Source organism: Pinus tabuliformis, chromosome 1_2 (genome assembly GCF_031772625.1).
Source record: "Pinus tabuliformis cultivar Carrire ecotype Pingquan chromosome 1_2, CPIR1, whole genome shotgun sequence".
NCBI classification, from domain to species: domain Eukaryota; kingdom Viridiplantae; phylum Streptophyta; class Pinopsida; order Pinales; family Pinaceae; genus Pinus; species Pinus tabuliformis.
Window position 1 is genome coordinate 586,411,245 of NC_142298.1, and position 13,022 is coordinate 586,424,266.

Genomic DNA, 13,022 nt, shown 5'->3' on the forward strand with positions numbered 1-13,022 from the left:
ATTTTAGTGTTTATAATATTGTAACAACCCTCGTCAAAAATCAATGCAATAAAGTTAATAAAGGTAAAGTAATAACCAAGGTCATGGGACACATATTCCAAGATGAATATTGGGAAAAGGCATAGTGATGCGGATAAGTTGTGATTAATTAATGGCCATGGAAATTGGCAAAGGCTATGGTAAAGACTGTGGAAAGGCATGAGGCATTAATTGGCATTTTATTTAATAAAATAATGGAAATTAGAAGAAAAGGAAGGTGAAAGGTCACATGTTTCATTTAAGGAGGAAAAGAAAGTAAAATAATGGAAACTTGAAGAAATTAGAGGCCTCATTAGTAAAAAGGCTTCTAAGGATCAATTTGTAGCTTTTTTTCAGTTCAGTTTTGGAGCTCTCATTTTCTACTCTCTCTCTCGTACTCTTGGACACATAGAGTTTTCTTGGAGAATTCTTGGAGGAGTGTGGCATACTTGGGATTTGGAGCAAGAAGGAAAAGGAAGAGAAGGAAAATGTAAGGGAACATTGGGATCAACAACTACAACGGGTTTTGGTTACAGGTACCCAGTTTTGTGTATGATTTCCTTGCTAGTTTTTACTGCATGGCACATGCATGTGGTCTCTTGGTTACGATATATCATTACCATGAAGGATTGCCTGGATTGATAGTGGTATTTCCTATCCTTTCCATTTCCTTGATAGCCATGGTGTTGTGGATTTCTTTCATCTTGTTTTCTAGTTGGTTCTCATGTTCCTTATGGCTTTGGGTTGAGTTACTAATTCCTGGGGCCATGGTTGGAAAAAAAATCTTCGAAGCCTTGTAACAACTTGGGTTGAGTTACTAGTCTTGGAAGCCTTGATTGGAGAAACACTCTAGATCCCTTTGTTGGTAGAGTTACTATTCCTGCAAGCTCTAGTTTAAAAAACACTTTGGAGACTGACAATAGTTGTGGGTTGAGTTACTAGTCCTAGAAGTCTTAGTTGGAACATACAATCTAGAGCCCTAAACAGCTTGGGTAGAGATGATAGTTAGTGATGTCCGAACATGAGGTATAATAACTAGTTGAGGGTTGAGGTCATTTGGCTTCTACAACCTTTGGTTTAGTTTTGGTTTATTTGTTTCATAAGATCACAAATTCATGCTTGGAATATGGCACAAGGGTGATTAGTTGAAAGGGAGATTTGGTTTAGCCGAATCCATGGTTAGGTGGTACATGGAAGTCCTTGACTTGGTTTGATTTTCATGAATAAATGTGCTTGATATTATGTGGCTTTAATAGTTGTTTCCTCATTGATATATCTTTGGTTATTTGTTGGTGATAAGTATGTTTTATGGCATTTATGATGTATGGATTTCATCACATTTTGGTTAATATATGAAATGTTAGTGAATGAATGACCTAATAGATAACAATGAAATTATGGTGTGGAGATATTAGTCCTCTTGGACCATTCTCAGATAAGTATGAGATCCCTATGTTTAGATGACGTGTAGATTACATGTTCATGGTCTATTTGACGAAATTGTTGTCATGGTTCGTAGGGGTCTAGTCAAGTCCTTGTTCAAGTTTTTGAATTAGTACTTGTGTTTTGATGTTATTTGTCATTTTTCGAAGTTTCATGAAGTTCGTGGCACAACCACATTAACAAATGTGGTTGATATATGTTGAAGGCATATAATTATAATAATTATGATTATTATTATTAATTAATATTACTATTTTTATCAATATATATTTTATTTTTTATTGGTAACTAAATTTAATAGTAGTATTAATTAATAAAATTAATATTAATACTATTAGTTATTAAATACGTTATTAAATAATTAGTTAACTCAATTAATTAAATAATAATTCATAAAAAAATTAATTAACCCTAGGGATTAATACTAAAAACCCAAGGGATTATAAACCTAAGGGAATAATATTAAACTCTAGGAATATGAACCCTTAGATTAAGAAATTCAAGGGATTGATATTATAATACCAAGGGAATAATAAACCCAAGATATAAAATTTCTAAGCCCAAGTTATATAAACCCTAAGACAAACATTATAAACCATAAAATAAACATGGTTGACCATGTTTGACCATGGTTGACTAATATTAAACCCAAGGGACCAATATTATAAACACTATAATAATAATAATATTATTATTATTATTATTATTATTATTATTATTATTATTATTATTATTATTATCAGTAGCACTTATCGATATTAATATTACTACTATTATTATTTGAATTGAGGCTTCTCTGATCCATAATAGTTGAAAGAATAACTTCGGCGTAGATCACAAGTAGACAAACATTTGTCGACGCATTTCGAACCAACTAGTGTGGTTCATCGTCAGGACAAGTTGAAGAAATAGATCCAGCTTAGCATGTTAAATAGTGTGAGCAGAGTCTCCAATGGCTAAATTGACTAACGGCTAATTTTGACCTTAGGACTCAGGTCAAATTATTATTTATTAATTTAATATTAATATTATTATTATTTATGGAAATAAGTTAAATTAGGTAAAAATACATAAATTAATTAATTAATTTTAATTGTTGGTTTAAAAAAGGAATTTATTTATTTATTTAAATTAGTTATTAATATATATATATATATATATATATATATATATATATATATATATATATATATATATATAATTAAAGTTATAATATTAGGTTATTAAGATAGAAGTTAGGATTAATAAATAAAATAATTTCAATAGTTAGTTTAAAAAGATAACTTATTTATTTATTTAAATTATTTAATAATTATTATTAATATTATACACACATATATATATATATATATATCTCGAGAATTTTCATAATTTATTTATTAATAATCAAATATATATATATATATATATATATATATATATATATATATATATAATAATTAAAATTATAAAGTTAGGATAAAACACTATATAAATAAATAAAATAATTTAATGGTTAGTTTAAAGAGGTAATTTATTTATTTAATTAAATTATTTATTAAATATTGTTAATATTATACATATACATATATATTCTAACTAAAATTATAATATTAGGTTGTTAAGTTGAAAAAATAAATAAATAAATAAACCAATAATAATAATAATAATAATAATAATAATAATAATAATATATAAAAAGAGCTCAAAAACGAGGAGGGGCCAGAAAAACCGCCTAAGAAGAGAGTGCTGGAATCCAGCACCTACTGATTTTCCAACCATCATCTCTATTGAGATTGCTCGGCCTCTTTTCAATCTCAATAGCTTCCCTCAATTTACGATGATGGAACTAAGCAACTTTGGCAACAACCTTGGCCTCCTCAATACACACCCGGTGCTTGGTCTTTTCGACATGCTCAACTAATGTTGAAGATGTGGATCTCCCATGTCTTAGGTCGGCTGCATATTCGCAGATCCTTTGATGGATGGAGAGCCTGTTTCCCCAATATAGGGGGTCCCATAAGAACAAGGGAATATTAATATTAATGTAGGGATTCATGCAATCAAAATTCTTTGGGAGATTTGAATTCAATCCCCAGGGTTTTCATATTATCAAAAATATTGTGTTGATATAAAAATCAAACATGGTTAAGTGTGGTGAACCATGCTCCAATCTCACATTGTGACAAGGATTTTCTCAATACAAAATTCAACCATGGCCAACCATGGTCAACCATATTTATTTTATTTCTTATAATATTTTTCTTTGCGTTTATATATCTTGGCTTCATAGTACTACTCCCTTGGGTTCAATATTATTCCCTTGGCTTTGTAATCCCTTGGAGCTTTAGTATTAATCCTTTGGTTTTATTATTACCTTGGTTTTATAATATCAATCCATTGGGTTTATTATTCCCTTTGGTTTATAATATCAATCATGGCCAACCATCGTCAACGATGGTCGAATGTTGCATTGTGACAATGATTCTCTCAATATGAAAATCAATCATGGTCAACCATGGTCCAATGTCACATTGTGACAAAGATTTTCTCGATATGAAAATTAATCGTGGTCACCCATGCTCTAGAATCACATTGTGACAATGATTGTCTCAATATGGAAATCAAACATAGTCAAGCATGGTCAACTATGTCTTTTTTATGGTTTATAATATTTATCTTATGGTTTATATACCTTGGGTTTAATATTATTCCCTTTGGTTTATAATCCCTTCGGTTTTTAGTATTAATCCCTAGGGTATATGAATCCCTTGGGTTTATAATATCAATCATGGTCAACCATGTTTTAAAAATTCAATAATGCTCAACCATAGTCCAACATCATTGTAACTAATATTGTCGGTAGGATAAATTCCTTCATATTTAACCCCCTTTCCCTTCAAAACCATAACCTTAGACCTTTGTTTTAACCTTGTAAACCTCCCTATTCCTGCACTAGTCCAAGAATCAAGATTTTTTCTGCACTACCTTTTTATTTCATGTTTAAGGGTTATGAATGTGCTTAAGTAATGATTTTCATAGATTTTTTACCTTTAATAATCTTTGCAAGTAATATTTATTTTCCTAAAGTATTTGATAGGAAATGTATTAATCATCTCCTTAGCATGGTTGGGTGTAGGTAGGATTCCTGCACTGCCGGTGAATCCTGAACTACTGTGACAACTCACCACCTCATGCAGATACCTTGTTCTACAATGATCAACTCGAGTTGGGCTTAGAGCAGAGAGAAAAGTCAGGGATATGGTGGAGATTGGGTTGCCGAAAGAATACTTAGATTAGCATTTTGTTATCGCTGAAAGGCTTCGTATGTACTATTATTGATATGTTGTTATAGTCAAAAGGCTCATATTGGAATAGTTGATGTGATTTGGTTATGGCCATAGGTCGAAACGAATGTATAAAATATAGGATTCAGACAGAAAATGGTTGCAAGTGATAGCCATGGAAAGGATATTGTAATTTTGTTCTTCTGTAATTTTGCTGGTATCACCCTTATTCTGGGCTGGATTCGAACTCATGATGCACATTTTCCAATTATTAATAGAAAGGGAATGCACCATCATTTCTCAATATTGTATTGTAATTATGTGTGGATGTGTTGATTAAAGAGCTGAATCTTTATGTTTCCTAAATAGGGAAATGAGCTGGTTGGCTAGGGCCCAGGCAACCCAACTATTTTCCATCATGCTCTTATTTTTTAGTTAAGGTGTCTTAATTTCATTTAATGCAAAGTGTGAAGTAAATAGATTATTTTATTCTTATGCAAATTTTAGATCTGATTTCATCGCTGTGTGACGGATCCGTGGTGTGCATGCTTGACTAAGTTGAATTTCATGATTTCTTTTCTTCGAATTTTAATATCGTTTTTGTCGGGATCATGCAAGAACACATTCCTACACTAGTGCATTTACAGTTTTGTAGATTTTTTCCTTTGGTTCATTATGGTAATAGTATTTTATATTTTATATGATTGATGAACCTTAATGTGTTTCTGCAGTGCGTGATTTTCATTCTGAAGTGTTCTTGATATCTCAAACTAAATATGCTTTTTTTGTAATTTTAAACTGAAGGCCATTGTGACACACTAATATGTACCTTTACTTCATATTATTGAGGAAAGATCAGACTTAATGTGTAATTATTTTCAAAGAGAATCTTTCTAAGTTAATAAGGTTATGAATGCAGATCAATTCGTGTGAATAACTATTACAGGATTGAAGCCTGCTATCACAATTAGATGATCTCTTTGGATTGCATGAAGAAGTTCCTTGATTAAAGAAGAGTGCACTTTGACTCTGGAAATTAATTCTTATCTTAGATATTAATATCGGTTGAAGCATCTTTTGGTTTGAGGAATTTATTTTGAAAGCACTGTTCACCTTTGCAAGTTCTTTTCTTAAGTTAACACATTATTTATTTTCTTATAAGAAGGATTGGAAAACTTGGTGCAAGAATCTCTGTTCCGATACAGGAATTGATATCCTGATACAGGAACAAAGTTCTCTAGTCTTGAGGCTTAGAGCTCCTGCATGAAGACATAAATCTTCAGTACATGTGTAAAATATACTTCCAACACCTAAAATTTGTTTTGGTACTAGTGCAAGCACATTGCAAAAGTACAACAATAATATCTTAATGCAAGGAGAAAGATCTGTAAGAAGTCAGATATCTTCAATGGTCCAATTATTAACCTGACACACAACTATACTGAAGATAAACATATATTTACATTTTAATTACTCAAGATTATTTGCAAGAAGATTTGAGAGTTCCTTTCATTTATTTTCCTGCAAGAGTACTTTCTTTCACATTCTAGCACTAGAATATCATTGGTGTAAATTGTCGGGTGATATTTTCTTTTTGGTTAGGCAAGATTACAATTAAGGAACTAGGAATAGAGTTTGGAAAAGTTCATATCATTTCTGCCATTTCCAGTGCTTCGTCTCTAAGTTTATGAAACCCTTGGGTTGGAAATTAAGTGTTGGAGTCTGCCTAACCGTAATTCCTGTACCCAACAAATATTCTCTCAATATGAGAATCAACCATGGTCCAATGTCGCATTGTTGTAAATATTTTGTCGATTTGAAAATCAATAATGGTCAAGTATTCTCAACCATGTTCCAACGTCACATTGTGAGAAATATTGTGTCATTATGAAAATCAACAATGGTTAACCATGTTTATTTTAGTGTTTTTATTATTTATCTTATGATTTATATACCTTGCATTTATAATATTAGTCATTTGGGTTTAATATTATTTAACCATGGTCAACCATGTTTTATAAAATCAATCATGCTCAACCAACGTCCAATGTTGTGTTATGACAAATATTGTCTCAATATGAAAATCAATCAAAGATGTCTCAAGCATGGTATAACGTCACATTATGACAAATATTGTCTCAATATGATAATCATCGTCAACCATGGTTAATCATGGTCATCCTTCGTCACCCATGTTAAGCCATATTTTATAAAATAAAACATGGTCATCCATGGTCAATCATGGTCAATGATGGTAGAACATCACATTTTCACAAAGATTCTGTTGATATGAAATTCAACCATGATTAAGCATGGTCAACTATGGTCCAACATCACAATGTGACAAGGATTGTCTCAATATGAAAATAAACCGTGTTCAACCATGGTCAACAATGTTTATTTTAGTATTTATAATATTTATCTTTGGATTTATGTACATTAGGTTTATAGTATTAGTCCTTTGGGTTTAATATTATTCCCTTGGGTTCATAATCCCATGGGTTTTTTATTGCCTTGGGTTTATTATTCCATTGGTTTTATAATATCAATCATGGTCAACCATGGTCAAATGTCATATTGTGATAATGATGGTCTCAATATGTAAACCAACCATGGCCAATCATGGTCTAATGCAACATTGTGACAAAGTTTTTCGTGATATGAAAATCAATCATGGTCAACCATGTTTTATAAATTCAATCATGGAGAACCATGGTCCAATGTCACATTGTGACAAGGAGTGTCTCAATATGAAAATCAACCATTGTCAAAATGGTAAACTATGTTTATTTTAGTTTTTATAATATTTATCTTAGGGTTTATATGCCTTGGGTTTATAATATTAGTCCATCTGGTTTAATATTAGTCAACCATGGTCAACCATGTTTTATAAAGTCAAATGTGGTCAACCATGATTAATCACGGTCAACCATGGTCCAATTTCCCCTTGTGAAAAATATTGTCTCAATATGAAAATCAATATTTGTCCAAACCACGCTCCAACATTGCATTATGAAAAAAATTGTCTCAATATGATAATCATCATCAACCATGCTCAACCATGGTAAATCATGGTAATCCTTGGTAACTTGATATGAAAATCAACCAACGTCAACCATGGTTAACCATGTTTATTTTAGTATTTATAATATTTATAGTATTCCCTTAGTTTTATAATCCCTTCTGTTTATAGTATTATTCTCTATGGTTTATTGCTCCCTTGGGTTTATAATATCAATCATGGTCAACCATAGTCCATTCTTGTATCGTGAAAAATATTCTCTCGATTTAAAAATCAATCGTATCCAAGAATGTTCAACCATGGTCCAACATCACATTATGACAAGGATTGTCACAATATGAAAGTCAACCATGGTTAACCATGTTTAACTTAATGTTTATAATATTCATCTTAGGATTTATATACCTAGGGTTTATAATATTAGTCCCTCTCGTTCAATATTATTAACCATGGTCAACCATGTTTTATAAAATTAATTGTGGGCAACGATGGCCTTTTATGACCAACCATGCTCTATAAAATCAATGATGGCCACCCATGGTTAATCATGGTGAAATGTGGTCTAATGTCACATTATGACAAAGGTTGTCTCAATAAGTAAATAAATCATTGTCTCAACCATTGTCCAATGTCGTAATCAATCATGGTCATTAACCATAGTCAAGTATGGTCAACCATGTTTACTTTAAGGTTATAATACATATCTTAGGGTTTTATATACTTTGGGTTTATAATTTTTATCCCATCGGTTTATTTTTCCCTTGGATTTATAATATCAATCCATTCAGTTTATTAATCTAAGGGTTCATATTCCTAGCATTTAATATTATTCCCTTAGGTTTATAATCCCTTGGGTTTTTAGTATCAATCCCTTGGGTTTCTTATTCCCTTAAATTTATAATTTCAATCATGGTCAACCATGCTTTATAAATTGAATCATGGAGAACCATGGTCCAACATCAAATTATGATGAATAATGTCTCAATATAAGAATCAACCATGATCTAGTGTTGCAGTGTGACAAGGATTCTCTTGATTTTAAAATCAATAATGGTCAAGCATGCTCAACAATGGTCCAATGTCGCATCATGACAACAATTTTCTGAATATGAAAATCAACCATGGTCAACCATGCTTATTATAGTGTTTATAATATTTATCTTAAGGTTTATATACCTTGGATTTTTAATATTAGTCCCTCAAGTTAAATATTATTCAACCATGGTTAGTAATGCTCAACCATGTTTTATAAAGTCAATCATGGTCAACCATGGTCTGACATTTCATTTTGAGAAATATTATCTCAATATGAAAATCAATCATTGTCTCAACCCTAGCCCAACGCTGCATTATAAAAAATAGTCTCAATGTGATAATCATCATCAACCATGCTCAACCATGGTCAATCATTCTCATCCTTGGTCACCCGTGGTCAACCATGTTTTATAAAATCAAACATGGTAATCCATGGTCTATCATGGTCAACATTGTTTGAACATCGTATTGTCACAAAGATTGTGTTGATATGAAAATAAACCATGGTTAAGTATGCTCAACCATAGTCCAATGTCACATTGTGACAAGGATTGTGTCGATATGAAAATAAATCATGGTCCAACATCATATTGATACAAGGATTGTCTCAATATGAAAGCTAACCATGGTCAAACATGTTTATTTTAGTGTTTATAATATTTATCTTAGGGTTTATATACCTTATATTTATAATATTATTCCCTTGGGTTTAATATTATTCAACCATTGTCAACCATGTTTTATAAAATCAATCGTGGTCAACCATGGCTAATCATGGTCAACCAAGTTCCAATGTCGCTTTGTGACTAAGAATGTCTCAATATGGAAACCAATCATGGTCACGAATGGTCAACCATGATTATTTTATGATTTAATCCCTTAGGTTTTTTATTCCATGGGTTTATAATATCAATCTCATGGGTTTATTAATCTAAGGGTTAATATTCCTAGGGTTTAATAGTATTCCCTTAGGTTTATAATCCCTTGGATTTTTAGTATTAATCCCTAGAGTTAATTAATTACTTTATGGATTATTATTTAATTAATTGGTTTAATTAATTACTTAATCATTTAACTAATTATTATTATTGTTAATATTTACTAATTAATATTTCTATTCAATTTAATTAAGAATACAAATAAAAGTATGTATTGATAATAGTAGTAATTTTAATTTATAGTAATAATCATAATTATTATAATTATATGCTTTCGGCGTATATCAACAACATTCAGTAATGTGGTTGTGCATGTGATTGATAGATGTCTGTGGTGTATATCAACCATATTTATTAATGTGGTTGTGCTAGTAATAACATACTTGATTGAAAGTAATTTTAATAAAATATTTAGACTTAGGCTTTTTTGTTTTTTTAATTAAGTTATATTTTATAAAAGTAACTATAAGTTATTAACTTAATTTGTGTAAATTAATTTTCAACGTGAGGTTACAGAGAGTGAGAGTGTTAGATAAAATTGAAAAATAATTTAACTCAACAACATTATGATACACCGGTCACCATAGAGACTAACATCCACATACTATTAGACAACTTCATTAATTTTTTATCTGTCTATTTGGAAGGAGAAAATGATGATATTTGATGTTCATTTCTGGTCTGGTTGTTTTTTAAACTATCTTCTTCTCCAGAAAGATTGACTAAGTTTCTATTTTTATATAAATCTTACTTACAAATTATTGTGTATTTAGTTGTATTCATTTTGTTTTAACTATTCAAACTAATTTTCATATAAATTTCATATAGATAATTAATTATGAAATAGATATTATCAGATTACCATGGCTACATAAAATACCCCACTTTATCATTAAAGAAAGATAAATGGGATATTGAAAATGATGAAGTGGGAGTTTCTACTTTTAAATAAATCTTACTTACACATTATTGTGTCTTAAGTTGTATTCATTTTTTTTTAAAGTATTCAAACTAATTGTCATACAAATTTGATATGGATAATTAATTATGAAATAGATATTATCGGATTACCATGGCTACATAAAATACCCCCACTTTATCCTTAAACAAAGATCAATGGGATATCGAAAATGATGAAGTGGGCGGATTAATGGGAATGCCCATCTCTTATGACACTACAATTTCACTTGCAAGGAATTGAGAAACAACATATAGCTTTGAGAAATCTAGAAATGGTGTTTGATACAAAATTCGCTTGAATCCCACTCACTTGAAATCTAATTGACTTCTTTAACCCGAATTATTCATTTTCCATTAAATATTATCTCGCTTAAAATGTTTAGACTTACACATGAAGATTACAAGAAAAGGGAAAAGAATGACCGACTTATATGTTATTCTTGTTAAATTTGCTATTTTTCTTATATTTTATATGTACTTCACACTTCACTGGAGAAAACCTTTATTAGTGAAGGATGTATTAATAAAACTCCATATCTTTAAGCATAATTGGTATTTTCTCTTATATTTTATATCTACTTCGCACTTCACTAGAGAAGACTTTATTATTCAAGGATGCATTAATAAAACCGCATATTTTTAAGCATAATGCGAAACATTGATTGCATATTAAGATATGTTATTTCATCTTAGAATGTTCAACACTACAATTAAATATAATGAATCCTTAGTGGTATGAAAAATAGATGTATCTAAGAATACAAAAAAAAATGCCTTGCCATAAAAATATAAATAAAGGTGCCACATCCTCTTAGTTGACCTCTACTGTCAATGATGATAAAGGTAGGAATTATTTAGGTAAAATGTTTAAGATTTGGAATTTTTGTTAGTGATATGGTCATCTCTAATCTAAGTGTTTCAAGAGTCAGAAATATTTAGATGATGTGATGAAACATAATATTAGTCATCGTCCTCCTTCTAGCTCTTCTTTTGATAGACAGACACTCTACTTTTAGCTTTTCTTCCAACGCAATGTTAATTTCCTATTCTAATAAGTATATTATTGGTTGTAGAATATATTATAATGTGGAAAAGTATAAGAGAATAATTTATACTATGAATAATTAAACACCTAAAAATAGTGGTTTCTCATGACAAATCTCTTAGTGTTGTAAAAACTGGAATAATTTGGTTATATGATAACTACTCTACTGATATATTATATGCTCAAAATAATTTGTGAAACGTTATATTAATGTATCAAATTACCCTTCCAAGGGAAGGAAAATTAATATAATTTTCACCTTATCATAGTATAATCAAGGATTTGAAGGATATTAAGTATTTCATAACTACTACAACAAGACGGGTCGCGGGGTAGCTAGTCCCTACCATATGCTTTTGTTAGTTGCAGCAAGAAGCGGGGCTTGAGCGCTGAACTAGTCATAATCTGACTAAGCAACTTCTATACCTCGTACAACTCTCCTAGCTCGTATAAGTAGGTCCTATAGCTCAGAAATTTATGGGCGAGGGTCTCACAACAAAGAACCATAGCGATCAGGAGGAGTGGATCAAATTCCATGACGAGTAACCGAACCAGTGGTTTACCTTGTTGAACTAGCACTGGTTTAAGCAGGTGAACCAGCAACGACATACTTAGTGTAGGCATAAGAAACTAGGGCTAAGGCAATAGAGCGAGTTGTTTTTCCAGTAGCAGAGGTGGTTTAAGTCGATCCAGACGCAGGAGTAGCAGTGAGTGTAGGTAGTTCTTGTCCTAAGATCCAGAGCTAGTTTACTTTGTTGCAGTGTAGGATTTAGCGGTGTGGACAAGCAGCATGTGAATTGCTCTCCTCTGTTGAGTAATAAATGCCCGGGTGGTTAGTAGAATGAGAGTGAACCAGCGGTGTAATGGGTGAATCCTGGAGATTGGATGAGCAAGTTGACCCATTTTGACTCTCCTAAAATTTGATTGCAGTGGATTTTACACCCATCTGTACTACTGAGTTGGCAAAGATCGCTGACTACGCTGATGAATTTGAAAGGTGTGGGGTAAAACTTCTTGGGCTCTTATGTGATGATCACGAGAACAGACAAAGACCGGAAATGCTATGTAGCTCCACACAACATAGGGATTAGCACGCTTTCAGGAAGAACATGAAATAGTGAAAGCTCTGGCATGCGAGACACGGTGATCATGAGAAATTCCGATTGCCCTCCAAAGTCCTCCCATCTGGCAAAGATTATGTTCAGCTTGTACAACTTTCACTAGTTTAGTGCTCTTTTTTATTATTATCTATAGTAAGAAGTTATTTAAAATTTAAAATAAATTAAAAGGAATAT